The sequence below is a fragment of the Rhinolophus sinicus genome, chromosome 16 (genome assembly GCF_057876585.1).
Source record: "Rhinolophus sinicus isolate RSI-liver-muscle chromosome 16, RSI-T2T, whole genome shotgun sequence".
NCBI lineage: Eukaryota > Metazoa > Chordata > Mammalia > Chiroptera > Rhinolophidae > Rhinolophus > Rhinolophus sinicus.
The window spans coordinates 106,107,116-106,134,898 of record NC_142516.1 but is presented as its reverse complement, the minus strand read 5'-3'; the positions used below and the strand labels follow the sequence as shown (position 1 = coordinate 106,134,898).

At 37.4% G+C, this 27,783-nt stretch overlaps 1 long non-coding RNA gene across 1 annotated transcript in view; it reads right to left on the bottom strand.

Annotated features, from left to right (window-relative positions):
• LOC148755088 (uncharacterized) overlaps positions 1–27,783 on the bottom strand; it is a 263,785-nt gene that overhangs the window by 19,838 nt on the left and 216,164 nt on the right. The window contains exons 3-4 of the long non-coding RNA XR_016019136.1: positions 8,162–8,271; positions 5,920–6,084 (exon numbers count right to left, since the gene is read on the bottom strand). This is a non-coding gene — a long non-coding RNA (uncharacterized LOC148755088). The remainder of the gene's footprint in view (positions 1–5,919; positions 6,085–8,161; positions 8,272–27,783) is intronic.

Below are 27,783 nucleotides of genomic sequence, written 5' to 3'. Positions count from 1 at the left end.
TATTTATTTATTTACTTACTTATTTATTTATTTATTTATTTATTTATTTATTTATTTATTTATTTATTTATTTTTGAGGGTGGTGGTGTGTGAAATTACTTCTACCAAAATCTTCTGAAAATTAAAATACGAATATTTTGGATAATCTAGATGACAATCTTGGAGCAAATAACGGTTGTATGCAGATATTTTTGTTTAAGATCAGTCTGATTACACCAATTAGATCTATTTCAGCCACACTCTACAAATGAGTAAGGCACCAACTGCCTCCTCCTCTGCACCCCACCTCCCAACCCTACACTGTCACTGTGAATGGAATAACACATGTGATGAGAACCTGGCATATTGGAAGCATTCCATAAATAGCAGATAAAATTACTTTGGAGACATTCATACAACACATGAACACTCAACAGAATGTAGTTGTTGCCACTTCTTAAAGTGAACCCATTAAAATATTTTGTATCAAGTTATTGCATCTAAGTGCAACATAATAAGCCCAGATCATATCTGTTTCCTGAGCTGTGCTGGCAGGTAGTAAGAATGTCTCCCCCTGACCTTTTGGCTATGGAATTCAGAAGGTATCCTATAGCCCTTAGCAAATTCTCACCTCCAGACTTATAGCTGGTTTAAGGGAAATCCAAGCCTTGGCTGCTGGCATATTCCTGGTGCTCATGTGTGTGGGGGGGTGGGGGTGGGAAGGGGACAACACCTGTGCCATAACCCAGAATGCTTCATGTTAGTAAAAGCTCTTCTTAAAATCCTGGGGTTGACAGCGTGAGTTTCTATCTTCAAGGGAAAAACAATCCTCCATTTCTGTGCAAGTTTCCTTTCTGGTTTCCTACTGAACACCCCAGCCTCAAAGGATTCCTGGAGTTTTGTCATTTGTATACTAAGGGAACACCACTGACAGAGGGCAATTTGACACAGATAATAAAAAGCCATTAATTAGGATTCCACCAGTTGATGCAACTGAACAGATATGTATTGAGGACCTACTGTGTCAGTCACTGCTCCATGCCACTGGAGACAGAAAACAAAAAGACCCAGCTTGGTACCTGTCTTCAAGTTTAAGAGCTTGAGGAAAGAGCAAATAAGATAGAAATACAAATAATTAATAATTCAAGGCAGAATGTGAAAAAGACCACGAGAAACATATAAAAAGGTCTAAGGTGGCATAAAAGAAAATGGAGGCATATGGAGGAGATGACATTTAAAATATGTCTGGAAATAGTGGTAAGATTTAATAAGTAACTATGAAGGGTAATACTATACGTGACAAATTTGTCTGTTTCCGTGTAGGAAACAGTTTCCTCATTAAGGGTTCAGCCAATATCTTTGTCTCCCCATCTCTCAGTGCCTGGACCATAATTCAACTGATTAATGTTGAATTAAGTAATTCAATCATTAATAGAGTGTTTAAACTTAATTTATACTTGGAAAATGACAATAAAGGTTAACTACTACATGAGTCAATGAGTATAATACTCCAAATTAACTAATTTGGCGGGGGAAGATCACACCATCTACCCATCTCATTTACCAGGTGAGAAAACTGAAGTCCAGAGAGCTGATGGGACCGGCCCAATTTATGGGGCAGATAGTGGCAGAGCCAGGACAGGAACCCAAGTCTCTGTCAGTGATCCTTCTACTCATTCCAGGAGCTATCACTTTTTATTATTTGAATCAGAATTCATTTCTGCTAAACAATCTCTAATTCAAATGTTTATGGTTCTCTCTGGCAAAATGGAACTTCACCGTGTCAATCCCTTTATGCCCACAGCTGAAGCCAGTTTGGTTTTTCCACATCACCGTGGTGATAGCAACTACTCCTTACAGAAATCCAAATCCAGACAAACAGACTTCATAACCACTTGTAGGTTCTGAGGGATCAGGCCTGCCTGGGAGAGGCTGGCACTCAGGTCCAGGGCATTAAGAACACCCCCACCTGCCCCCAGCCCACAGCAGCAAGAGTGCTGAGATGGGGTAGTGGAGTGGCAGAGACAAAGGTCAAGGTCACTGAAAGGATTGTTTTTGTTTTATCATGTTTTGCTTCATTTTTTTTTTACAAGTAGTATCCACATTTCAAAACAAAAGGATAAGACTTTTGGTAGATTTCCTCAAAGGCAACTACGGAGAGATTTGCCAAAGCCATTGCCCCAGGGGTTGGTTTAGATAAACAAGGGCACTGGGAAGCCATGTAATTGAAACTTTTCCCGCTGGCCCATGACAAAGTTTTAGCTGCCAATAAGTAGACATGCCTTCTGCTTCCAAAAATAAAGTGATTATACTCTTGCTACCCAAGTCTATCCTTGGTCATTCCATGGACCATCACAAAGAGGCGATGAGGGTCTCACTTTGTGGTGTTGTTTTTGGAAAGCTCTTGTTCCAAAAACTCTTGAGGGTGTGCTCTCACAGAGGGGCTGGCTGCTGTGGGCAAGAAGTAGCCACCTAATAGATCCCCTGAAAGTGGCTCTCCAGCCTGGGGCACATAGATTCCATTAGTCAACAGCTCAAGTCTCTCTGCCCTGAGTTCTCTCTCACTATTGTACATATCTGATGTTATCTAGGCTGCACATGAATGTAAAAAAGGAAAACATGGAAAATTAGATAACTGTTAAACAGGAAGAACGTCCTAGGTTACTATCAACATCCTAGGTTACTAACATTTCTAAGTCCTATCCTAGGACTTAGAAATGTTATTTTTCTTTGAAATTATAGTGAAATTAGGAAGATATGGAATCCCATTTCAGAGTATTCTTCTTCATTCCTTACAGAAGTCCACAACTTCCCTTCTACGCAGGGTGACTAGCTTGTCCCAGTTTTCATGGGACTTCCCTGGTTTTAGTACTGGAAGTCCCTCAAAGACCCCCGTACTAGTAATGCACCCATAGTAGTAATGAACATAGAAGGACAGAATGAGAAAAACAGGAATATCAGGCTAACCTCTACTCCTATAGGCATCATTCAAAATTCTCCAAGGATGGAAGAATCTCTTCTTTGAGACTGTGGGAGTTATAGAATGAGCTTAATATCAGGGGTCCTAATTAATAGTCTACTATAAAAGATCTTGAGAATCTTGCACTTGATATGACTTGTGCAATAAATCTGAAACACTTGATTTTTTTCTGATCTCTTTTCATCATTACTTTTATATTTCCAAAGTTACTTTTCTTCTAGACAACCAATAACAGTGAAATGCTACCTAGGCCAGCATTCGTTATCTTGTGAAAAATCAATTTTGCACCTGGAATGAATGGATTATGTTCTTTGCAGGATCTCATCTATTGGCTTAAAACTCTATCCCCCATGGAGCCTAGTGCAAGAAACAAGAAACATTCTAAAATGTCTGTTGGAGGAATTAATTAATTAATGCACTAGCAAAATACTACATCATACGCAATATATGTAGTCTTTTTTTATATCAAAACACATTTTAAAAGGACCTATTATAAATGCTGGGAGTATATGTTATGGTCCCCGAACCATAAAGCAGGGTTCCAAATACAAACCAAATTTGTCTTTTTATCATTTTAAAAACAATACAGGCTGCATTATAAATAAATAAAAATTGTCTTTCTAAAACATCAGGACTACCTTTATTGTTTTGATTCCCATAAAAGGAAACTCCTACTCACTGTGAAAATTCAAAAAACATTGTAAGTTAAAAAGTAGAAAATAAAAGTACTTCCTTAATCCCAGCCATAGTGGTAACAATTGTTAACAGAGCTCTCATGTATACATTGATTTTTCTGTGCACGTATGAACATATATACATAAATATATGCATTTGTTTAATATGAATGTAATATACTATGAAGTACATCTTTCTATGTCAAAACGTAGATCTAACATATTCTTATTAATGGTTGCATGATATCCCATTGTCACAAAATTATTTTAATAAGAATGAAAATTCTCAGAATTTGAACCTCTAGAGAAAAATAATTGGACTTGGTTAAGACCCCTTCATAGATTCATTAAATAAACACAGTTGGAGAAGACTACATAGCACATGAGAATTGTCTAAGACATACCAAGTAAAAAAAAAAAAAGTAATTTTTACAAAACTGCATTTTAGAATGGTACCATTAGGAGGAAGAGTATACAGAGAAAAACAAAACAAAACAATATGAAAGCATTATTTAGAGAAGATAGAATGGAAACGCATTAAAATAATATTAACACAAAATATTTAATACCACTTATCTTCCAGAATTGTTGATTTTTAAAATTTTCTTACTTGTGCTTAACTTTATTTTTTAAGTGAATACGCATTAGTTTTGTTATAAAAAAAAAAAACTTTTAAAAAAGAAAATAATTCAAGAAAGAACAATAATTATACTCAGCATGGTTTATCAAGATAGAATATAGTCCCCGTCTTCAAAGGAATCAGATGCCCACTGATAGTCACTATTCCCTAAAACAGATCGGTGAGAGGGCAGGTAGGTGGGAGAGACCAGTACATTAACAGACTGACAAGCATATGATAGGATTCTGACACCAGGTATCTGTGTTATGATTTTCCAATGAGGAAACAGAAGTGAGAGGAATTATGAGACTTGCCCAACATCACAGCAAGGAGTCTGGATTCAATCCAGTTCTACCTGATTCCAAGTTCACCCTCTTTTCACTTACGCATACATAATACAGTGGCTTGAGAACAGAGCCTCTGGGGTCAGCCTGTCTGGATTCAAACTCGCTGCTACTTACTAGCCGCATAACCTCAGGCAGGTTATTTTTAACCTCCTACACCTCAGGATTTTGCATAAAGTTGTTGTGAGGGTGAAAGGAGTTAACGTGTGTGGAGAGCTTAGAATAATGCCAAACACAGAGCAAATACTGCGTAAGTGTTAGCGAATTTTACTACTGTATAGCTGACCTGTGCCTTAGTCCGTGCTGACTGGTCTAGATGGTAGCACCTGACCTTAAGGGGGCCAGTGAGTACCCTTCCTGGATTCAGGAACCAGGAAGGTTGGGCCAATCAGGATGTTCTCACACGTGTAAGAGTTTGCACAGTCTATGATCAGGCAAACCATTGCCTGGCAAATCCACTGAATCTGTGGACTTAAGGACCCCTGTCACTGAAGATCTATGAAATATGAGTCAGATACATCCATGTTAGTTTCAAACACATTTCCCAAGAAGTCAAGTGGGAAACTGCCATAGACACTTAGAGCCTGTGCAATCAATTGATTTTATTGCACCCTTCATCTAATCCAGAGGAAGTCTGTAGATGATGAAAGCTGGTTGATGAAAACTGGCTTTCCTTTTATATCCAGAGGCCAAATGGACATTTGCTTCCGGCACAGAAGAATATTGGGCATCGTAAAGACCCTAGGTATACCCAGAACAGCTCTTTCCCAAGCCAATTCTCTACAACACCATTTGTAGGCTATGTTCATGTCTGTCATATGGAGAAAAACAAGTTTGACGGCCAAAGAAATTTGGAAAATATTGCATTAAACAACATTGTAAAATTTCTTGGGATCATTAACAAGATCATTAACATAGGAGTCTCTCAGAAGTGGATATGACAGGCAATGTTTTTTTCACTATATACCCTTTGTTCATATATTCAAGGGCCTGTATGTCACAGAACACATTTTGGGAAATGTTACTCTGGCTCTGTAACCACTCATCCTCCCTGAAGGGCGAAGTGGTAAGTTCCTTAGCTGTGTAAGAATCTAGGCATGGAGGAAGGTTAATAAGAAGAAGAGTAGGCAAATCTTTGGCCAAAAGGACTGAGAACAGGGATAATAATCTCGAGCAAAGGCAAAAATGAAGATGAAAGCAAAGACAGAGATTCTGAGTAGAAAGTGAGGGGAGAATTGGGAAGGTGCCTTAATTTTCCATTGCTGCTATAACAAATTATCACTAACTTTACTGGCTTAAAACAACACAAAAGTATTCTCTTACAATTCTGAAGGTCAGAAGTCCAAAAGCAGTTCTGAGGGCTACAATGAGTGTCATCAGGGTTGGTTCTTTCTGAAGGCTCTAGGGAAGAATCTGTTCCTTGCCTCTTCCAGCTTCCAGAAATTGCCTTGGTTCATGGCCCTGTGTCATGCGGGCACTCTGTGCTCCCTGCATAAGAACACAGGATATGCTGAGGCCAAAAAGGAACACCCACGGAGCCATAGATAGGGGATTCATACCACTATAGTCTCGCTGGCAGCTGGGTTGGAGACACAGGAAGCAGGAGCCACATGATCCGCAATATGCCCACCGCTTCTCTGTCAACCAACTAACCCCACTTGCTAGCTGCAATCCACCGTCCGCTTCTCTGCTAACCAAAAACCAACCCTCCAGCATAGCCACAGCAGTTACATCAGTGGCTAATTGCTAACTGGTTACAGCTGATGGCCAACTAGTCACAGCTGATGGCCATCTACTACCTGAGCCAGCACCTTTCCACATGAGGCTGAGAGCGTGAAAACTGCTCTCTGGGACTCTGTCCCCACACCCTGTCACTCCAATCTGTGCTTCTGTAGTCACATTGCCTTCTCCCCTGTCTTATCTTCCTGCATTCCACTTATAAGGACCTTCGTTATTTATATTTGATGACCTGAGTAATCTAAGAAATTATTCCTATCCCAAGTTCCTTAATCACATCTGCGAAGTGCTTTTTGCCAGGTAAGGTTACATACTCTTAGGTTCGGGGGCTTAGGACATAGATATCTTTGGGAGACCCTTATTCAGCCTACCACAGGAGGGCAGAGATTAGAGTGGGAAGGCAGGTGGGAATGGGTTAGTAACTCAAGGTGGCTTGGTCTCCTCGTGAATAACAGCCAAGATTTCTCCCTGCCAGTTCCACCAGCTGTCCATTCTCCCTTTATAACAGAACAGGATGGATTAATGCTCCTTACAGGAACATTTAAATGCAGAATATAAGACAATCCCTCCATGTCTTACATGTGGGGCCAAAAGCTTCACCCAAACTGCAGCAGACAGCTAAATTTCCTTTCTAATTTGGGTAGTAGAAACAAAATTACAACATAGACATGTGTGTAGGGAGGAAGAGAGTTAAATTTGGGGGTTTAAAATCTGAGTGGGTTGCTGTTTCTCTTTATACCCATTGTTATACCTATGTTTATGTATAGAATTTTAGAGCAACTATTTTATTCCATTAGAGACAAACAATGAAGAACACATACATGTACACACAAATTATAGAGTCGAATTGAACCACTAGTGTGTTGAATGGTATGGATAAAGTTATCCAGAGTTATTTTATATCATACACAATATTTTAAGGCACAGGCTACCCAAAGTTTGCTGATGTGAAGGCTTTGTTGATGTCTTGCCAGAAGCTCAAAGATGTACTTAACTGACCAGCCACGTGGCAGTCTGAGGCTTTCTTACCCTCCAGTACCTCCGATGTTCTAAGCAAAAATAGGCAATGTCTTGATTTAAGGAACACTGCTGTTGGTGAGGAAGAGGCTTCCATTCTCACAAAGCTACATCCTTGCCCAGAAAGAAAGGGATGCTCCCAGCCTGGTTATAAAGATCTCCACAGAGGCCATTTGGTGTGGAGATAAACGTAAGCCACACTTATATGAAGTAGTATCTTTTTCCCTAAAATTACGTTTAAAATCCTTCTTAAAGTCTTTTAAAAATCCAATTCCTGCAGTTCATATAAGTGCCAACGTGAGAAGAGCTAAGCTGGCAATTTTCACTTTGCCAATTTCCCAAGGAGAAACAAAGATTTTTTTTCATGTGTGCAATAATTCCCAAATTTAGACAAGACTGGAATTTCACTGTTTTTATTTTTATAGCAGCAGTGTTTTGCCCATAGGGGGAAAAATAAAGAATCTGGGAAAAGGACAATTTGCCATTGACTAGGAGACAGGAGGACTGGGAGTGAGGGGTGGAAATCACAACAAATTTTCAATTTTCGTCCTGAGGGATTTGGTCAGTTATTTGGTCAAATTCATATGAGAATGTCAAATAATGCTGATACAGGGACCTTGAAAAATCACCTTTTGTTTTTGTGGAAAAAAGGAGAGAGGAAATTGAGGTGAAACTGCAAAATGTTTCTTTTTTTTTTTTCATGAAACCAGCAAAAGAGAAGGTCCTCTTTAGCCGCCAGTGCAAATGTTTTTGCAAAGTTCAACTGCCAAATGTCCTTTGATGCCTGCCAATTTTCATAATTGAAAGATACCTTTTTAAATGAACTTGCTGGTTTTCGACTGGGCGAGAGGAGCCTTTCTACATCTGGATGGTTCTCTTCCTTCCAGCGAGACTCAGTCCCTTCAAAGCTTCATTGAAGATCTGCAATGTCAGAAGGCATCACCATGAGCACGTAATACTGGGGGGCACCTTTTTTGACCAGCTGGATGGTTTAAGACTATTTATTCTACAAAAATTATATGATGAAATGCACATTAATAATCTCTGAGCAGTGTCAGATAATCAACTCACCTGTGAGAATCTTATTGGTCTGCTACGAACAAAACAAAATCTCATTTTCTTACTGAAAAATTTTGCAGAAAACCTAAACTGGGAGACTAACCAAATAAGTAGAGTGCAGGCAAGCACTAACGTCTATAAGAAAACTATTATTTTTGTAGCGGGAAAGGCTGCATAAAGACACCAAAAGTGTGCTTTCGTTGCACTCCATCAAGACATTTAATAAAACTGCCATTCCTAACACACTACTAGCTACTTCAGAATTGTTTGCACAGTTACTCAGCAGGAATCTAACATTTGAACCCACCAATCTTTTGAGTTGCAAATTCAATTTTAAACTTTTTATTTAAAATGACTCAAGAATATCTATCACTCCAGGCAGAGGGATGATAATAACATTAAGCTTTATGAATTATTACTTTCCAATCAAGGGTGACAGACTTGCTTATATGAACACGGTGAGACTTTTCATAAGCAGTAGAGTTCCATCCAAGTTCTCCTGGTTCTATTTGCCAAAGAAAGGAAAAGGATATTACATTTTAAAATAAAATTCCTCCAAATAAAATCCTACCAAAGCTTAATGTCTGAGAGTTCTTGTGGTGCCTTTATGTTGTAAATGCTGAGGTTTTATATTACTTATATAAGCTTTAGTCTCCAATAGAGCTGGCAAACAAAACCCAAGAATGCTGAAACAGCTGTAGTACTGTATCTGAGTCATTTGGACCAAAGCAGGCATGGGGACATGAAACAGAAGTGTTCTCTCAGACCACTGCAACACGTTGCTTTTCAATTTCCAGACAAAGACCGAGTAATGGTTGCTAATCTCATGAAAACTCAGTGAGGCATACAAGTTGGATATTAAGGCTGATACTTGCTAATATTTTTAAAGGGTTACTTCAAAGGAAGACTCTAGGTTCTTAGAACTAAATGTAATTCCTTAGAGGCTTTGATTGTATTATCATTGCAAAGAGTGAATCTCACAGATATCCAAACAGCCAGTCCCAGTCAACAAGACATGTATTTTAAAGAAGAAAGCCAAACAAGGATGACTACAAATCTTGGACATTAAACTGCATTAACTCACACTCCCATTAATTCAGAGTCACTTATAATACAAGACTGGCCTGAAACTTGCTAAGCAAATCAAGGATGTAAAGAATTCTAAATTAAATAGCGTAAGACAAACAGTTTCTTAAAATCCTTTTAAAATAATCTAGAAGTATTTCTTCAACTATAAATAACTGACATGCTAATTATAAATAATGCTTATCTGTAGGTTTTCCAAGACCCCCTAGGAAGCAACAGCTCAGTTTCTGAGAAGACGGTAACTCTTTAGCTTTATATATAATTCATTAAAGCATGTGTTTCCTAAATTCAGGTTGCCTCACCTGTATTAGTCTAAAATAGTACATTTTAATTGCAAAGTACACACTTGTTTCTGGATCATTAGCTCAACTGAAGGACCATAAGCAAGTTACTTAACATCTCCAAGCCTCAGTTTATTCCTTCAGGAAAATAATAGTACCTATTTGATAAATGGGTTAAGGTATATCAAGTGCTTAGTAGAGTATATGGAACCAAGTATTTACTCAGTAAATAACAGTTATTTATATTAGTTATAGTCATAGAGATAGACTATGGAGGTGAGTTCAGTTGCCATTTTAAGATATCAATTTATAATTTCTCATATTTGGAGGCCATAAATGTATAATGACTAAAGAGACTTTGATAAGAGCCCAAGAGGGAGTGTCTACATAGTCCAAGGGAGGAAGAGAAGATAAGGATCAACAAGCATCATATCCAAATAATCCATCACTGTAGCTAGTAAGGCAGGTCCTTTAAGGCCAAAGAGACTTAGCAAACAAAGGCTGAATATCAGTGAGGAAAGCCACATGAATGAGGAAATGCACACCCCTAGACTCAGATGAATCACTGAAATTAAATAATATTCTACTGTGTCTCAATCCACCTTCTCTTCCTCCATAAACTAAGTCTCCTGAAAATGAAACTTGGCATATTTATTCTAATATGATAGCTTTGAAAGGCTTGTGTCCCCTCATTTTAATTTGCTGGAAACCTAATTTTCCTAACCTCCCAAGGCAGCTTTGCAGCCAAGGAAACTGGGGACTAGTCAGGGCCCTAACCCACAAGAATGCCAGGTGACAGTGGCTAAAAGGGAGTCTGTAGCCATTCTCATACCAATGCTCTCTTTCATATGGGAAAAGAAGGCTTTGGAAACAGCATTATGAGTGTGTGGCTCTGACTCAAAGAATCAGTGAGAATAAGTGACTCCTCCCATACACACCCATAAACACTTCCTTTCATTCCCATTCAACTCAACAAATCTTTATTGGACTCTTTCTACGTGTGAGGTACTGTGCTGTGTGCTGTGGAGGAAAAGGGAATAATAAGTTATGGTTTCTGTCTTCCATTTGCAAATGCAGGTACCATTTGCAGGACCTGTTGCTTTTTGTAGCTCGAGGTCTTAGACCTGCGGTTCTGCCTCTAACTTTCACGTAGAAAGAGACACCCCAACCCAATATAGAATTCTTTGTTATGTCTTTCCTTGTCCAGGAGTAGATTTATTATATGCACTTTTACAATTAAGATATTTATCTGCATCTTAAACATTTTATATCGTATAAATGACTTCATTCAAACCCAGACATTGAATATACTAGACCTAGACTTTAAATCAGCTACTTTAAATATGGGTAAAGAACTAAGGAAATCATATCTAATGAATTAAAGGTAAATATGAGAATGATATTATAACAAAGAGAATATCATTAAAAAGATAATAATTATAAAAATCAACAAAACAGAAATTCTGGAATTGAAAAATACAATATAAAAATGAAAAATTCACTAAGGGGGCTCAATAGCAGATTTGAGCAAGAGGAATAAAGAATCAATGAATTTTAAAATAGGTCATTTGAGATTATCCATTCTCTGAAACAATAATAAAAAAGAATTAAGAAAAATAAACAAAGACTCAGAAACCATGAAGCATACCAACATATGCATAAAGTCCCAGAAGCATAGAAGAGAAAGCGACAGACAGAATATTTGAGAAATAATGACTAAAAACTCCCCAAATTTGATGAAAAACATTTTTATATTCATGAAGCTCAACAAAATCCAAGTAGGATAAAATCAAAGAGAATCACACCTAGTCACATAATAATAAAACTGTTGAACCACAAATAGAGAATCTTGAAAACAGTAAGACAGAAACAACTCCTCAGGTACAATGGATCCTCTATTGGAGGATATTTTAATCTTATTAGATTAATAGTTGATTTCTCATCAGAAACCATGGAGGCCAGAAGCAGTGGAATTACACATTCAAAGTGTTGGGGGGAAAAAGATTATCAACCAAGAATTGTATACCAAGCAGAAATCTCCTACAAAAAAATAAATAAGAAGATAGGAGAGTCTTAAAAAAACAACTGAGATGATTTGTCACTAGCAGACCACCATATAAAAAATACTAAAGAGAGTCCTTTAGTCTAAAATTAAAGGCTGATGGACCATAATTCAAATTCACATGAAGAAAATAAAGAGCGTTAGTAAAGGTGTCTATATATACAAGCCAGGACAAATGAATTTTTTGCTTATAACTCTCTTTTTTCCCCTAAATTAATTTTAAAAGTTTATAAAGTAATAATTACAAATTTCTATTGAGGAGCATGCAGTATATAAATATGTAATTTGTTAACAGTAGTGAAACAGAGGAGGCAAAAGGAAATGGAGCTATATAGGGTCAAAGTTTTTATATATTATTAAAATTAACTTGGTACTAATCTGAACAAGACTGTTATAAATTAAGATGTTAATTTTTATCCCCTGGGTAACCACTAAGAAAGTAGCTTAAGAAAATATTGTAAAAGTAATGATCAGTAACCTAGAAAATGTCTTTTCAACACACACAGAAAGGCAGCAATGGAAGAACAGAGGAACAAAAAAAAAGACATAAAACATATAGAAGGCAAACAGAAAAATGACAGATGTAAATCCTACCTTATCAGTAATTATATTAAATGCAAATAAGTAAACATTTAAATTAAATGGTGATACTGGCAGAATGGACAAAAAATGTGATCCAATTATATACTACCTACAAAAGGCTCACTTTAGATTCAAAGAAACAAAAGACTGAAAGTAAAAAGATGGAAAAGATATACCGTACAAATAAACAAAATAGAGCTGGGATATCTATACCAACAGTAGACAAAATAGACTTTGAGACAAAATTCTTACTAGAGACAAGGAAAGACATTATAAGTGCAAATATAGCACTTATAACATATAGACACCTAACATCAAAGCCCAAAAATACATGAACGAAAAATAGAACTGAAAGAAGAAATAGACATTTCAACAATAATAATTGGAGGATTCAATACCCACTTTCAATAATGTATAGAACAACTAGACAAAAGAAATAAAAATTTGAACAGAAATATAAACCAGCTAAAGCTAATTGAACACTCCACACAACAATAGAAAATACATTCTTCTCATATGAAAATGGAAGATTTTCCAGGATACACCATATGTTAGGCCATAAAACAAGTCTCAATACATTTACAAAGATTTAAATCATATCAAGTATGTTCTCAACCACAATGGAATGAAATTAGAAATCAATTACAGGAAGAAATTTGGTAAATTCACAAATACATAAAAATTAAACAACATGTTCTTAAGTAATAAATGAATCAAAGAAGAAATTAGTGGGGAAATAAGAAAATACTTTGATATGATTGAAAATAAAAAGATAACATATCAAAACATGTGATGCAGCTCAAGCAGCAGCAAGAAGACACTTATAATGACAAATATTTATTATAAAAAAGAAGAAAGATCTCAAATCAATAAACTAATATTATACTTTAAGAAAGTATAAAAATAAGAGCAAAATAACCCTCCCAAAAGAAGGAAATAAATAAAATAGAAAAACAATAGAGAAAATCAATAAAACTAAAAGTTGGTCCTTTGAAAAGATCAACAAAATTGACATACCTTTAGCTAGAATTGTCACAGAAAAAAAAAAAGAGAAGACTTCAAAAACTATAACCAGAAAGGGAGAAAAAAAAACCACATTGCTACTAACCTTACAGAAATAAAATAAAAGATTTTTATCTATCTAAAAAATTAAAAGGATTGAAGGGATTATTTTCATTGTGTGCAACAAATTATATAACTCAGATGAAACAGATAACTTCCTCGGAAGATATACTACTAGAACTTACTCACGAAGAAATAGAAAACATAAATAAACCTAAGTAAACATATTGAATTAGTAATAAAAAAAAAAAAGACTTTCCACAGAAGAAAAACCCAGGACCAGATGGCTTCAGTAGTAAATTCTAGCAAATGTTTAAAGAACAATTAGCACCAAGCCTTCACAAACTCTTCCAACAAATAGAAGAAGAGGTAATATTTCCTAATTCTTTCTATGAGATCAGCATTGTTCTGATATCAAAACCAAACAAAAATATTCACAAGAAAACTACAGACCAATATCCCTTGTGAATACATATGCAAAAATTCTCAACAAAATGCAAACACGGTTAATTTAGCAACATAAAAAGAAAAGGAGGAGGGAGATTATGCAAAATTATCAACTGGAATTTATCTATGAAATGCAAGATTGGCTCAACATACCAAAATTAACCAATGTCATACACCATATTAATAGGGAAAAAAAAAAAGGAACAAAAATCACAAGATTATCTTAATAGACACAGGAAAAACATTTGACCAAAACCATGATAAAAATGCTGTCATGATAAAGCACTCAATAAACTGGATAAACAGCAGCTAATAAAACCCACAGCTAATATCATACTTAATGCTGAAAGCCTGAATGCTTTCCCACTAAGACAAGGAAAAAGATGTTCTTTTTAGCTACTCTACTCATCATTGTGCTGGAGGTTATACTCAGGCAAATTAGTGAAGAAAAGAAATAAAAGGCATCCAAATAGGAATGGAAGAAATAAATCTATCTCTATTTGCTGATGACATGATCATATAAACAGAAAATTCTAAGGAATCCACAAATATCAATTAGAGCTAATAAGCCAGTTCAGCAAGTTTGCAGGATATAAAATCAATACAGAAAAATCAATTATATTTCTATAGACCAGCAATGAAAAACTAGAAAATAAAATTAAGAAAATTTCATTTACAATAATATTAAAAAGAAAAAAATACTTAGAAATAAATTTAACAAAATAAATGTTAGACTTGTACACTGTATTTTTATACAAAATATAGCTGAAAGAAAATAAAGAAGATAATAGCTGGAAAGACATCCAGTGTTCATGAATTGGAAAACTTAAAATTATTAAGATAGCAATACTGCTTGAACTAATCTATAGATTCCACACTATCTCTATCAAAATCCCAGCTGTATTTTTGTGGGGTTTTTTTTTTCTTTTTCAAAAATTGGCAAGCTAATCCTAAAGTTCACAGGGAAATTCAAGAGTCTCACAACCAAAACAACCTGAACAAGAACAAAGTTGGAAGACTCACACTTCCTAATTTTGAATGCTACAGCAATCAAAACTGTGTATTAGTGGCATAAGGATAGTCATATATATATATATATATATATATATATATATATATATATATATATATATATATATATATATATATCAATGGAACGGGATTGAGAGTCTAAAAATAAACCCAGACATTTACGGTCAACTGATTTTTGACAAGGATATCAGTATCAAGGTAATTCAATGAGGGGAATGACAATCTTTTAAATAAATGGAACTGAAATAACTAGATATCCACATGCAAAAGAATAAATTTGGATCCCTAACTCACACTATATACAAAAATTAACATAACATGCGTCAAAGACCTAAATGTAAAAGCTAGAACTATAGAAAAATAAATCATAGCTGTAAAATCCATGACCTAGGATTAGACAATGTTTTCTTAAACATGATACAAGCAACAAAAGATAAAATAGATAGATTGGACTTCATCAAAATAAGAAACTTTTGTGTTTCAAAGGACACCATCAAAAGTGAAAAATCAACCAACAGAATGGGAGAAAATATTATATATCTGATAAGGGTCCAGTATCCAAAATACATAAAAACTATTACAACCCGACAATAAAAAGACAAATTACACAATTTAAAAAATAGGCAGAGAATATGAATAGACATTTCTCCAAAGAAGATACACAAATAGCCAGAAAGCACATGATAAGATGTTCAACATCATTAGTCACTAGACAAATGCAAATAAAAATCGTAATGAGATAACACTTCATAGTCACTAGCATGGCTTTTATCAGAAAGACAGTATATACATATTGGTTAAGATAAGGAGAGACTGGAAACTTCATACAGTGCTAGTGAGAATATAAAATAAGAGGGTCATTTAGAAAGAGTTCAGCAGTTTTTCAAAAAATTAGAGAGTTACAATGTGATTCAGCAATTCCACTTCTAAGTATATACCCAAGAGAATTGAAAACATATCTTCACAAAAACTTATATGTAAATATTTATAGCAGTATTCATTATAATAGCCAAAAAGTGGGAGGGAAAAAATAAACAAATGTCCATTAAGTAATGAATAAACAAAATGTGGAATATTCAAACAATAGAATATTATTTAGTAGTAAAAGGGATAAAGTTCTGATATATGCTACAACCTGGATGAACCTTGCAAACATTATGCTAGTAAAAGAAGCCAGACACAAAAGACTAAATATGATAATATTCTATTTATATGAAATGTCCAAAATAGGCAAATTCATAGACCCAGAAAACAGCTAGTGGTTACTAGAGACTGGGGAAGAGGTGATGGGCAGTAATGCTCATGGGTATGAGGTTTCTTTTTGCAGTGATGAAAATGTTCTGAAATTGGTAACAGCTGCACCATTTTGTGAATATACTAAAAACCACTGAATCATACATACATTTCAAATGAAGGACTAGTATAAGTGAATTACATCTCAATTAAAAAAAAGTCTATAACTTCACATATCATTCTAAGTATTTAAATTAGAAGAGTTTGCTCCTAAGGTGAGTAAGAAGTAGAGAAAGGTCATCAAGCTCAAGAATGGAGCTTTTAAGACATGGAAAATCAGAAATAAGAAGTAGGAGGGCACCCTCCATAATGTTTTGGGTGAGCAGCAGGGGGAGCCCTTGATAGCAAAGACTATCACAAAAATAATATTTATGCTTCTGATCATAAAGTTAATATGTTCTTTTTGCAGATAATCTGGAGAAATATCAAAATAAGGACAATTTAAAAACATTCTATTTTCCTGAGAACTATTATTAACATTTCATTTGTGCAAATCCTTCCAGTCTTTTTTTCTGTGTATACTCTGTGTATATGTTTATACATATGTAACCAACCCACCTTTTTTACAAAAAGTAGAAGCTTGTACATGCAGCTTTGAATCCTATTTTTTTATATCACACATTTTTTTTCATTTTTCCAAAGCTTTAAATATTTTTGAGAATGTAACTTTTAGTGTCTACAGGCATACTGTAATTACTTAAACCTCTTGAGAATTTTTCCTTGTTATAAATAAAACTGTGATAAACATCCTTGTACCTAAATCTTTATATTTCTTAAAAATATTTTCTCAAGATAGATTCTTAGAAGAGGAATTATTAGGTTAAATATTATCCACAGCTTTATGTCTTTGGATATATATTGTCACATTACCAACCAGAAAATTTGAAAAATCTTTATATGTCCTCTAGCAGTGTATGATACTTTTTCCTGAACTTTTATTTGTTGTGTTTGTTTAAAACATTTGCCAATTTGATAGACAGAAATTAGTGTATTGTTTTAATTACATTTAAATAAACAGTAAGCTTGAAATTATTTCAGTGTCTAATTATTTTCTGCTTGTACAAACTACCTTTTTGTGAACAGTGACAGTTTTTCTGCTTAGGATTTACCTTTTAATTATTGATTTCTAGAAGCTCTTCATATAAAATTCATGTTAACCTTAGTTTTACCCTTTGCCATTTTTTCAGGTTATTCTTTGCTTCCTGTTTTTTTTGGTTTTTTTTTATCATGAGTTTTGAGGCATACAGCTTTAATTTTTTTATATAAAAAATGTCTCTTCTCTTTTTATAGATTTTCCTTCTACCTCTTTGCTTAAAAAGTGCTTCCACACAGTGGGAGTTGATGAATATTTACCATAATATTTTTTATTCCTTTGTGTTCTTATTTTTTTTTATAATTTATTTTTTAAATTTATTGGGGTGACAATTGTTAGTAAAATTACATAGATTTCAGGTGTACAATTCTGTATTACATCATCTATAAATCCCATTGTGTGTTCACCACTCAGAGTCAGTTCTCCTTCCATCACCATATATTTGATCCCCCTTACCCTCATCTCCCACCCCCCACCCCCCTTACCCTCTGGTAGTGTTTTTATTTTTTAAATGTATTTAATTCATCTAGAACGTATTAGGGATGTGGGTTGGATCCCCCTTCCTCTTCACCTCAAAAAATGAAACATGGAGTAATCTTTCATTTCCTCCACTGATTTGAAATGATTGAGGAGTTTGTATTCTCTTCTCTCTGTCTCATTCTGTATCATGTTGGGCCTAACAATTAATTTGAGAAAAAGTGACATCATGCAACAATATGGAATATGTCTCCATTTATTCAAGACTGCTTTTGTACTATTAACTGAAGTTTGATACCTAATTGCGTAGAGGCTGAAGATTTTTTTCAATCTTATTTCTATGTTCTGCTGTTATTATTGTTTGGCTTGGTTTGCTCTGTTTTCTTCCTGTTGTAAAAAGCTTTTTTCCCTCATTACAATTATTATCTAGCTATGGGTATTTTGTATATTTTGAGTCCAGGTATCATAATGAACTATTAGGTCTAATAGCTTATTTCTTAGGTTGTCTAAATAGATTATCCTTTAGACATTCTAATTTCTCTCCACATCCATGACTTTGGGATCTCAAAACCAATTTTTGGAATCACAGAGGTCTTTTGCTTCATAAACCCAACTTCTTTTTTTAAAAAAATTAAAAATTAAGTATATTAAATGACAAAAAATAAATGGTACAAACAACTCTGAAACACACAGATTGTATTCCTCCACATGGGCCTTAAAGAGTAAATATTTGCCATGAAAGATTATTTTTTTAATTTAGTAGAGAATTAAATCCAAAATAATTTTAAGGAGGCACTAGTGACTCAAATGCTCTTTGGTTTTAAATGGCCTCCAAAACAATAGTTGTTTTAAAATCAGGTTTATTGAGTTATAATTGATATATGGTAGAATTCCTCCTTTGTAGGACACAGTTCTGTGAATCTTGACAAACATACAGTCAAGTAACACCACCACCATCAAGACAATATTTCCAACACCCTGAGAAGTTCTCTGTGTTCCTTTGTAGTCAGTCTGCTTCCTCTCACCCTCAACCCCCGGCAACCTCTGATGTGTTTTCTTCCCCTATACACCCTGCATACTATTTTTATCTCTCAAGCTTCCAATTGGAATCAAAGCTGCTCATTAGCAACCAGCACAATGTCCTCTGCTGCTCATTTAAAAACCACCTTTCTTTGCTGGCAACCAACAGATCAGTCTCCATGTCAGCAAACCTGAACTTTAGCTCCAGACACAGGCAAATTCTTCCCCTGAAACTCAGCCTGGTTTTAGCTGGGCTGACATGCCCAGACAAGCCGAACAGGGCAGAGGAGCCAGCGGGAGGGGTGGTCCTCCTGGCATGGAGTATGGGTTTCGTGTGTGTGTGTGTGTGTGTGTGTGTGTGTGTGTGTGTGTGTGTGTGTGTACTAAGTCCCAACATATTTTTACAGGTTTTATACATCTACAGTGTGAGTGACATACTGGAGGGTAGATGAGCCAGCAAGTTCTGAGAAATAATTCTCTTTGAACCTTTCCTCTGTCATCTGATTGCTGAATGGCATGAGCGTGTGGTCTGCTGGTGAGAGCTGGAAGCTCTGGGAAGTGATGGTTCCTACTGAGTCAAAACACAACATAAACACCTTGGGGAGATCTGAGGACTGGGAACCAATTTCAGAAAATTATAAGTTGCCAAGGAAACGCTCCTTTAAACATAATGTCTGGAGCAGTTAGGAAGGTTTTTCATTTTTGTCATTTCTTTTAAGGTCCATTTTCTCCTGTGATACTTCTTTCCCCAGTTCTACACACATGGCAGGGGCTGTTTTCCTAGGTCACTTAAACACCACTGTAAAGAAACCCATCTGTGGTTTTATGTTACCCCATTGGAGTGTTGTCTGTGAATAACACGGCATAAAAGGGGATAAATTGCCTAACTCAATCCACCCTTGAGGCCTGCCACATTAAAAAGATATGCCACAGAACTTCGGTCTGCCCCGGAACATTGGGAAACTGAGAGACTGCAGTGTTTAAGGAAAACTGAATCTCACTCGAAGTAGATAACTCTCTGATTTACTATTGTGTCTATATATAACATTTTATATTTACCAAGGCCTCTCAATATTCATTGTTAGTAACTAGGCCTGGAAGGGTATTTATAGCTTATATTAATTCTTACCCTGGAGAAAACTGAGGTACAAAAAAGGTAGCGGACAGGGCATTTGGTAGCAGACATACAGACTTCATAATCTACCCAAGACTGGAGTTAACCACTGAGGGTTACATTAACTCAAGCACAAAGTATCTGAAATGTATGCCATTCAAAGAAGTTGCCTTATTTATTTCATCAGCTTTTGTCTCTTCATCTACCCTAGTTAATAGTTTCTATACTTGGCATTTGCTTAGCGGTATATACAGAAAGGGTCACTACGTGTTGTTTGTTTGTTTGTTTGTTTGTTTTTTAATATGTGAGAAGTTAAAATGGAGAACCTTGTATTCTCCAACTTGGTCTTTCTAGAGAAAGGCTCCTGCTACTTCACTTAGTTCAGCTCACTCGAGATTGGTGCTAGGAGGACTCCTGGTTTGAGTCACTGATTTAAATGGTGTTTCACCGCATCCATCCCCAGTTCTGCCTCTTGGCTCTGTGGATCTGCTGGGTCTACCAACAGCACCATGGGCTCATGCAAATCTGTTGCATGACCCTTGGGAAGGAACTGTAGCCTTGGAAGGCAGAGTTGAACATTTCCATCACCAGCCTTCCTGCAACTGAGCCCTGGACTTTAAATTTTTACCAGTAGGAAAGAGAGGCAGAGGGAGGCTTTGGTTCATGGTGCCATGGGATTGCAGTGATGCCTTTGGCACTCCCTGCCACTCCCTGACCATCTCCAGTGTACAAAGTGCCAACCTGGTGATGCAAAGTTTACATTGTGATGAACAAACAAGTCCCCTCCCATGAGAGTTCTGTAGCCTCCCAGTACTCAACTTCCAGTTTAGGATGGGCCCATGTGGAAGAGTCAAGCCAAGTGGATCGCTGGCTGCTGGTGGCTGCAGAGTGAGGAATGGTGATAACAGAGTGAAATGTGGTATTAGCTTCATCACAGCTTCCTTCTCCCTGTCCCCCAAACTGTCAGACCTGCCCATCTAAACAGATGTGTATGAGGACCAGGGACATTTTGGAGAAAACAAGGAGCTGACAATAAATAGCAAAACTGTCATTGAAGTAATATTTCTCCCTGTATCAGGCACTGTGCTAAGTACTGCACATTCATTATCTCATTTTATTCTAACAAGAACCCTGTTCAAACAGATGTCCTTTGCTGCCCCATTACATAGGTTGGAAAACTGAGACATAGAGATTACAAAAAACTTGCACATAGGGGCACCTACTCAATAAGCGACTGCATCAGAGTTCAAGCCGAGTTCTGACCCCAAAGGGTGTGCACTAGAGTCCTGAACACATTTCACATCTAGGGGCACCATCAGGTATTTTGAAAACTAAAATAATCGCATTTCTGACTAGGAGGAAAGTCAAAGCCCAGCTCCACAGGGACAGAGAACTTGGATGTATCACCACGCCCTCCGTGACCTCATCTAAATCCATTTGTTTTTATAAGTACAGGTACTGCACAGTCGTTTAAAAATATGAGCTGGCCCGAGTGGCACATCTTCTGATGGCAGCAACCTGCCTGGTGGAAACAGATTGGGTGGCTATGGGTCAGCCTTTCCAACGTAACAAGGAAGGGAAGGTTGATTTTTAGTGGGAATGATGAGGGAAGCAGTTCTGCAATGTTTTTCACAGAAATAGAAACCAGTGAAATAGAAGCCTCCACTCTGCTGCTTTAGAGAAAGAAAGCACAGGGCAATAGACAGGCAAGCAATTGGCAGCTATTGTCACTTTCAGAAACTTGTCCTACGTAGGTCCCTGCTGACCAAGACCATCCCAGCTGCAAGCAATAACCAGGCAAGCAGCTTCTGGCCTGGCCTCCAGCACGCAGTAGAGATAACGCCTGATTTGACTGTGAAGCCTTCCTCATTCTCCAGGGATCTGTCCCAGAGGGAGGAGAATGCTTTATGAGACCTGGAGCCTGTTTCTGCGGCCCTATGTCTACAGTAATTGCTGTATCTGATGGTTGGTGCTACACAGGCTTCCTCACCAGCTGGAACTTTCTATTTGCCTGACGGTGTTATTACTGGCTCCTGCTGGATTTTAGGGACATTAACCTGCCCATATGTGTCTGCTAGTGCTTTGCCGGTCTACTCCAGTTAAAAGGCTTCTTAGAAAAGGGGCTTTGTGAGTTTTCCTTTTACATGGCTTTTTGCCTTTTCTCTCCAGGGTCCTCTCTTTCCCTCTCCTCACTCCTTCCCTCCACCTGGTTGGAGCAGAGAAGTTTAGCTTTTCTTAGGAACACTTTATGAGCCATCCAGTCATATTATCTGAAAACATGTTGTAAGAGCCTGCTTCCAGGTCACAGATTCAGATCTGTGGAAACTGCCCAGGCTATTCCAAAATTCTGAGCTGGGATTCCAGTATTCAGCCTCCAGTTAAGTTGGATCCATGTAGGCTGCAAATTGCAATGCATGTTAAGTAGGCTAGCCATTTAATCCCCCTGTGCTTGCCTCCCACCAGGGCTGAAGGGAGTGGAAGAGGGAGGAAGTATGTTGGACTTGCCCCCAGTCATTTCTTTTCTTCAAGAAAAAGCAACATTTCCCTACAATCATCAGGGTGGAAGCCCAAGCCTAGAATATTTTCAGCACACTTTCCTCCTCTGCATGGTTGGTGTCCTCGCTGCCCTGTCTGTGGGCTCTGGCTCCAACCTGTGTTCATAACGCACTGGTAAGTAGGGTTTCTGGGCAGGAATTCTTTTCACTTTCCCATTCCCGAATCCTGAGATATAAACTGTTTTCTGTTCTCCACGATGAATCGTTTCCACAAAGTGAAAGCCGATACTACCAAGCACCTGGGTTCAAGGAGCTGATTTTCCCGATTTCCTGACCAACTTTTCTTGGGATTCAGGAAGGTAAAAGTGAAAAAAATTCCCAAGAATGGACAGGAAACCCTAGCGAAAAATAGGAAAAATATCTAAGAGATACATTGTGAGTAGTACGTTTATTTCCCATTGTGGGTATTACTGGGTTCAAGGAGATGATTTTCCCGATTTCCCGACCAACTTGTTTCGGGATTCAGGAACGGGAAAGCGGAAAAAGAATTCCTGAGAACAGGCAGGAATTCCGGCCTGGAAATCCTACTCGTAGGTAGTTCTAATATCTTCATCGACTGAGGTAAGATGCCTATCGTGGCAAAGTGGGTTCAAGTATGAGCGGCATGTGGAGGGTCTTCAGCCAGTTCCGGCACCTGGTTGGACCACTTCACGGGGACCTGGTGTAAGGAACACAGGGAGAGCTTTGTAAATGCTGTGAGATCTGCCATTGAAAATGCCACATGATAGTGAAACTTGCTCTTAAGAGGCTACTTCTACTGCAAAAAGAATTTGTGAATATGGTTTAAACACATTTTGGCTTAAAATCAGAAAGGCAGGTTTTATGTCTAGCCCTTTTTGACCAGTTTGGTGGCCTTGGGGGTCTCTGAGCTACAGCTTTCTAATGATCCTGCTTCATAATCGCACTTTATAGAACCAAGGTGAGGCTCACATCACATGAGGAAACGTGTAAGACATTGCTTTGTAAACTGGAAAACAACACAAATAAAAGAGGCTTTGTTGTTGGGTCTCTATTCTGAGGCAGGGGAATCAAGGCACAGAGCAGAAAAGTATCAGTTAAAAATCCTCATGCAGCGGGAGATGTTAGGAGAATAAGTCAGGCCTCTGTAGCTCCGCCCTGGATCTTTCATCTAGAATGAAATGCTATATCAGTGGTGGGAAAACACATGCGTGACATGGTCAGTTCTATAATCAGCTGTGATACAACTCAGCCTAAATTATTTGCCTGAAGTCACTTCATGCTAGACCTCAAGTGGCCTGGCTAGTCCTCAACTCACTGGAGAGAGACAGTCGTGTTAAGACCGTGGACCAGAGGACCAGGCTGCCTGGGTGTGAGTCCATCTCTGCATCCGCCTCTAGGTTAACTGTAAGCAAGTGACATGACCCATCTCTGTTTCAGTGTACCCATCTATAAAATAGAACTAAAATTGCTATCTATCTCATAGTGTTGTGTAAATAAAATGAAAAATAATAAATAAATGTAAAGTACTTTGAATATTTTTTGACATGTAGTAAGCTAAAAATAATTAATATTCTTTTCCAACAAAATATTCCACTCTTAAACAATAAAATGTGTGTTCTAAATTGTGGGAAGACAGAGATTTTTTTTTTAGGCATAATGGAGAGTGGAGTTCAATTTGGCTTCAAGATCCCATCCCTCTTCTCCCACTTCAGTGTGAAATGTGTGACATACCAAGATGAGTTAGATGACAGAAGGCAGTGGAACCAAAAATGGTTGATCATATGCCTGGGAACGAATGCAGAGTGAAGATGTCTCCTCTCCCTGATGGAGCCCAAGACTAGATGCATGTGGGGCTGAATCCGTGTTCTTCCATAAACTGTTGGATGAGCTTGAACCCTTGGCTTATCTCTTTGTGCCACTTCCTAAACTTTGCAATGGGGGACAATAGTACCTTCCTCACAGGGCTGCTGCTTAGAGCAATGCACATAGTAGATACACAATAAATTTCAGCTATCATTGTTATTATAGTACCATTCCCTAGTCCACAATTTTGTGATTCTGAGTTTTGAGGAAGTACAAAATTTCATTTTTCAGGTTAAAGTAGAAGAGTAAAAGAATCAGACAAATGCCACCTAACATCATATTTTCTGTGAAAGGCAAGGAATGGAAAGGCCACACCTCCATCAAGCTGTTTGTTCATACAGTGTAACAATATCTACAATCGTTGATTCCTGACAAACTTTTTTATGAATTACAGTGAGTTGTTTGAACTTCAAAATATCTCTGTACATGAAAGCCCAATCCCCTTCAGATATTCCTCAGTTTTCTTTAATAAACGGACCTAGGAGTCACGGGTGATTCTAGTCTTTGTTTTTGATATCGGGTATGGAGAATAAGAGGCATCAAACCAATGTCTACTAATTCCAGTGACACTTTCAGTTTTGCTATGATTTGGCACACCTTCATATTTGGAGGCCATATATGCTTTAGAATTGCTCATCAGAATATTTGAGCAAACTCCTAAATGGCAAGAACTGAAAATGTCAAGGGATTTTCAATGTTTTAAAAGAGTTCCGTGCAGCTGGTGACATTAGTCAGGTCGGCCATCAAGTTTTGGATCTGGCAATAAAAGTCATATAGTGAGTCAACTGATAGTCAGAAAGGATGAGACAGCATGATTTTTCTCTTCTAGCTTCTCCCACAAAGCACAGGTTCTGGCATCATGGCTGTCCCTGCAGATTGGATGTTTGGTTTCTGACATACTGGGAGAGTCCCTAGAGAACACTGGAAAGCAGAATCAGCTGCCTGAGTCAAAGGGCCGGGTATCAGTTAAGTTAGCACAAGATTTAACAGCACTGGAAAATACCCACCCACTCCATTTCTCCAGCCTGATAATCCAGGGCAATTAAGGGAAAGAGCAGAAATTTTGGTGGCTTTTAGCATTTTTAAAATTTCAGGTGGGCAAACACAGAAATGTGTATCAATATTATCCATACTTTACCAGTGTTTGTTTTCAAGAGTCCAAGATTAAATTAAAGCCTGGTCTAGCTTGGAAGACATTTTTGCCTTTGCCTGAGAGAAGACAGAAACTTGAGAAGAAAGAAGGGTCTTTGGAGGGACTGAATTTCTTTGAGTATCCTCTAAGAGTCACCAAGCACCAGAGAGACAGGATCCAATTCTTGACACACTAAACAGTGCTATCCCCTTCATAATGACCTGCTAATGTAAAGAGGGCAAACTTGCAAAATTTGTTGCCTTATTAAGAAAATCATTTAAGCCCATGAAATATGAGGGTTAAATGCCTTGTTTTTCTAAACATGCTGTGATGGGGGAGAAAGAAGATTTCAGATATTATATGGAAAAATGCAGTAAAAAGTGCTAAATTAGCCCATTTCATTCCATTGAATTGTTCAGCAATTATGGTCATCCCCAAAGCCCTAGAAAATCAAAGCACATGATAAAACCCCAATCTAAGGATATCAACTGCTATGGTACCGAATGAGTGACGCATCTCATTTTAAAAGCATTTAAAGCTGTATCAAAAGAAGTTGAGCTGAGGGACTACAAGTCTAAAATCATTTGTTGTATGACTGTACACTTAAATTTTAACTTGAAGCTAAATGTTGCAAAGTTAAATCAATTTTATTTTATCACAAGGGGAATTTACACTCTTTCGTTTGAGATAGAAGAACCCTTGGCACAGTCTAGAATTTAGTAAGACTCCTGTCCCATATTAACTCTTTGATCCTAGCACATTCTCTCCTCCTAGAAGAGTTATTTAAAAGTTGCATGTCCCTATTTTCCCCCCAATCCCAGCAGCAAAGACACACAATCTCTCTCTCCCTCCCTCCCTCCCTCCCTCCCTCCCTCCCTCCCTCTCTCTCTCTCTCTCTCTCTCTGAGTCTCTCCTTCCCTGAAGTTTCTAAAGTAGTTCCTTCAGTTCTAGTTTTCTTTTTCTAAATTTAAAAACGTGGCTCCTGGCTATAAAAACGTCTCCCCCACCTTCAGCAGCCCCCCGTCCCCCGTCCCCTGGGGCTGTTATTGGCATGATCTGTAAATTAACTGGAGTCACTTAGAGCCCTCAGTTAGCTTTTAGTCAAACATTGGCAGCAGTGTTTACTCTTGTGTAATCTTCAGTTGTTACTTAATTTAATGCCCGTCAGCAATTTTTTTTTTTTAAACGTGTTCAGCAAATCCTTGGCATATGCTGTTTGGTTTCTTTCCTGTTCCCCTCCCCCACCTTGACCCAAATCAAGCTCAATTTATCTGAGTAAAGGCTTTTAGATATTTTTAATTTGCTAGTGCCGTTTGCTCTCTTCTCAAGGAAGTAAGAGTTGGCTTTCTGGGGAAATCCAACTACATTCTACTCAGAGGCCCTTGCTTTATGTCCCCCATCCCACCTTACATCAAAGAGGGTGAACTGTAAATTGTATAGTTTTTGTTTCTTGTTGCTCTGGCAGTTATTTTTGAGTGATGTAAGATGGGAAGCATCCTCAAACTCACATTTGGAAGATGATGGTGTGGCCCCCTGAGAAAAACCCAATGAAATCTAACTTTGAAGGTCTGCCCAGTGGTGAGCTAAAAGCTGAACATATCACATCATAATTCATACACAACTTTGTGTCTTTTGAACCTTCGTCCTCAGCTGCCACCACCTCTAAAATAAATAAATAGAGCCCTGGACATTCTACGGTATTCTGGAGTGCCTTTCCTTGCTCCTTTCATAATGTAAAATCCATGCTTGTCCAGCAGGAGAACTTCTCTAAGGATATCATAAAGGCAGAAGGAAATACTGACTGCAAGTGGAACAGGGAAGCTCAGATTCAAAAAGCAAAACACATTATTAAGGGAATAAGAATGTAGGGGGAAAATTATGAGATTACCTTTAAAAGATGCAATGAGCAGTCCCTCCTATCCTGCTTTTTACCATTCTTCTCCATTTCTATACAAGAGGTGACCTTCTTCAGCCCAGGGGCTACATGCTCAATATTCTGGGTTTCGCTGCCAAGAAGACAAATATCACCTTGAAAGTCTCATGCTTTCTTAGGAGATGTGGTCAAAAGAACATGTACACCTAAACCATCAACAAAATGAAAAGACAACCTACTGAATGGGAGAAGATATTCACATATGATAATTCTGATAAGATGTTAATATCCAAAATATTTAAGGCACTCATACAGCTTAACAGCAAAATAACAAACACTCCAATTAAAAAATGGGCAGAGGATCTGAAGAGACATTTCTCCAAAAAGGACAAGCAAATGGCCAACAGACATATGAAAAGATGCTCCACATCACTAATCATC